General features: G+C 35.0%; 1 pseudogene; it reads right to left on the reverse strand.

Annotated features, from left to right (window-relative positions):
- Positions 1-1,110: 1,110 nt before the first annotated feature.
- Positions 1,111-2,325, reverse strand: LOC112505421 (annotated as a pseudogene).
- Between the last annotated feature and the right edge of the window lie 1,238 nt (positions 2,326-3,563).

The raw sequence follows: 3,563 nt of genomic DNA on the forward strand, positions 1-3,563 counted from the left end.
CAATTGAATTTATGTCTATTCTATTTGTAACGAATTTATCTATTTCAATAAATGGTAAACATTTTTTTTTCTCATTAAATGTTAATTTATTTTGTTACTTGTATTTAAAAAAAATATTTAAAAAAAAAATCAAAGAAAGGGTATTTTTGTCTTTTTTCATCATTCCATTCTAATTCTGTTACAAATCAAACAGACAGATTCCAATTCATTAGACAGATTAAATTCCATTCCTGCCAACCAAACACTTGGTCAAATCTGATAACATTCCTTCCAGATTCCAATTCTTTGGACAGATTCCATTTCTTCAGAAATCATTCTGCGAACCAAACGCCCCCTAAGCTTTTTATGAAAGACCTTTTCAAATGTCGTTTTTAGTGTTCCGTCATAAGGCGTTTGTTGCAGTTTTTATATTGCAACTCTGTGCATTGCACGGGCACATTCCTAGTAAATATATATGTATGTAGAGGTGGGTTATTATTCAACCTTTTACATTTGTTCAACCAATACAACTCAATCTCAACCGTCCATTTAATTTGATGAATATGTAATTTCATAAAAGTTTTGATTGTTTTCTAATATAAAGTATGGATCATAATTAATGAACTCTAGCCATCTTCCATAAATATTCAAATCATAATAAATGAACTCTCATCATTTCCATAAATATCTCAATTAATTGGGTTATATTGGTTGTACAAATGTGATGGGTTGCATTTGAAACGTCCCCTGTGTATGTATGTATATATGTATATGTATATATTTATGTGTGTGTGTGTGTGCGTGCGCACGTGTGTGTGTGTGTGTGTATTTATAGGGTTTAGGGTGAATGAAAATTATGATGAGAAGGGAGAAGGATAGGGATCTCTATTTTTAAATCAATTCTAATTAAAGATCAATAATAATAAGATAAGATGCACCGGATCAGTTACCGTGCAATTCATGGGATGGGAGTAAGATTAAACGCGATCAAGGGTCCGAGTCTCTTTTTTTACGCTTCTCATCTTAACTTCAATTCTCACACGATCCCTTGTGTATATGTGTGGTGTGTATATATATATATATATATATATTATATTTGAAGCCAACACTTGAGAGAAATACAAACATACCAGAATAGGAAAGCCACATTTGACTTACATGTACACTTATGTTCATCTTGACAGGGCTTCACTGAGGTGATGTGCCAACAAGACTGGAGCGCTAAGATGGGGCAAATGCCCTTCGATATTTAACATCACCACCGTGTTCCGCCCTCCAAGTTTCTCCTTCAGATAAGTGGCCACTGACGTCGGCACCGACACATCCTTGGCTGTCTGAATTATCCAGCACGGCGTCTTTACCAACCCTAGAACCTCCCTCAAGTCACTGTTGAACACCGTCCGAGATACAAACAGTGAAATGTCCGGCCTCATGTTGAACAATGTCCGGCTGAATTCCTGCACCGCCACCGGAACATCACCCCCTACTGCTAGAGGAGCGAATCCGCTTACCCATGCTTCGTAGTTATCTTCCATCGCTGCGAAAACCTTGTCGATAAGCGGTTCCTCGAATCCTCCATGGTAATCCTTATCATTTAAGAACCTGAAAATTGTTCTCAAATCAGAGCCTGCTCTTTCCGTTTAGGTTAATTACAGATTAACCAAAATACGATCAATATTTCTGTTTGAAATTGAGGATTCATAAATCATAAGATAATCAATCAATCCCCCGCAGCCAATGATTTTGATAAACGATGTGATTGTGCTGTATTTATTGATCATTATTCAGATTATACTGGAATTAAATCAAACATTTTTTTTTTCAAATGACCTACTCAAACAACATTTACGCAAAATTGGAGCTTCAAATTTGAACCATCTCCTCCAGAAAACAGAGGAACGTGTTTGGATTGGAGATACAATACAACTTACCTAGGGGAAGCACCGATRAGGATGAGCTTGGAGAAGATCTCGGGACGGTGAATGGAGGCGAGAACGCCGATCATTGCAGAAACCGAGTGGCCGACATAGACGCAAGAATCAACGCCGAGAGAGTCGAGGATGTGGAGTAGGTCGTCGGCGTAGGCGTCGAGAGAAGTGTAGCGGCAAAAATCGAAGTATTCAGGGTTAACGGTGCCGGCACAGACGAGATCGTAGAGGATGACCTTGAATTGTGAAAGGAAGTAAGGAAGAATGCGTTTCCATGCCGATTGATCGGTGCCGAAGCCATGAGCGAGTAGCAAATATTTCGGCCGTTGCCGACAACCCTGACGTTGAGCGCCTCCAAAAGACTCTGCCCCATTTTCAGTGAAGGTGAGGATGGTTGCTTGTTTTTGTTTGGTTTCAATTTACGACATTATCTTGGATTTTTATAAAAAAAGAAATCAATATATAATATTTATATATCGTGAATTAAAATAAAAAAATTAATTAAATAATTATTTTGACGGTTTGGTTTCCCCTCTTAATCATCTCTATGCTAATCTAGCACGAAAATAGCTATAGAAAAAATGAAGTTTTTGAATCAGTTCTGCAGTTGTGGGGACCAAATATGTAAATTTAGAAAGACACGTYTGCACGAACATATRTAACTAATTTACATATTTGGTTCTTACAATTACGGACTTGGTTCAGAAACCTTTCTTTTTTACACTTTGACACCTCAGCAAATTCCTATGCCTATTTTTGTTATTTTAAAAGAAAATTAATTAAGAGATGAAACTCACAATGAAAAATTGTTATTTTAATTAATTTTCATTAAACTCATATGCACTTCTATTTTTTGAATGAGCTTTAAACGTTACATTTAAAATGCTAGGTTACTAAGTATTGTGAGACTTGTTTTTTATAAAAAAAAAAAGTATTGTTATTATTATTGTCTATGTTGAAAATATAATCCTATTAGGCTCATTGAGGAGCTGTTACTATTTTGAAAAGAAATTATGCATAACAAGATTACTTATAAAATGACACTTTTTAGACCATGTTTGAGAAATGGCTTGAACACGGAGTGAGCACATCATTATACAATCCAATTACTTTACAAATTAACAATGAATAGAAAATGTTGTTTGTTTTAGCAGTATATGCCAAAAATATGTTATTTTTCACTTATTTCGAATGGCTTCTTGACAATAAAGACTACTAGTGTGGGTACCGCGTGTTACGCGGTAGTGGTTATTTTTTTCAAGGAAGTATTTAACGGAGTACAAGTAAATCTAATTAATTGGTTAATATTATTGAGATACAATGTAAAAGAACAAATATATTTCCATACGTGGTTCATTTGTATATACTAACAATCGTTTATTGTTACTAAAAATTYGAGATGCACCAGTAATAATTTTGTTGTTATATTATTTAGAACTTAAACAACACATCAAGAACCATATCACTATCGTTAAGTTGTTGCAAGAAGTTTGAATTTCTTTTTTTTTTTAAGAGTCGGCTAAAGTTAGAACTCTATCRTTGTGTCCTTGAATCCGGAAGGAAAGGGTGTGTTTGTCAAAATTTTCATGGGTCCTTTGTATTTTGACATTGGAAGGAAAGCTCTTGATTGTGCTGCTCCTTCTACATCTTAGACAA

Source organism: Cynara cardunculus, unplaced genomic scaffold (assembly GCF_001531365.2).
Source record: "Cynara cardunculus var. scolymus isolate 2C unplaced genomic scaffold, CcrdV1 Un_Scaffold_10747, whole genome shotgun sequence".
Classification (NCBI taxonomy): Eukaryota; Viridiplantae; Streptophyta; class Magnoliopsida; order Asterales; family Asteraceae; genus Cynara; species Cynara cardunculus.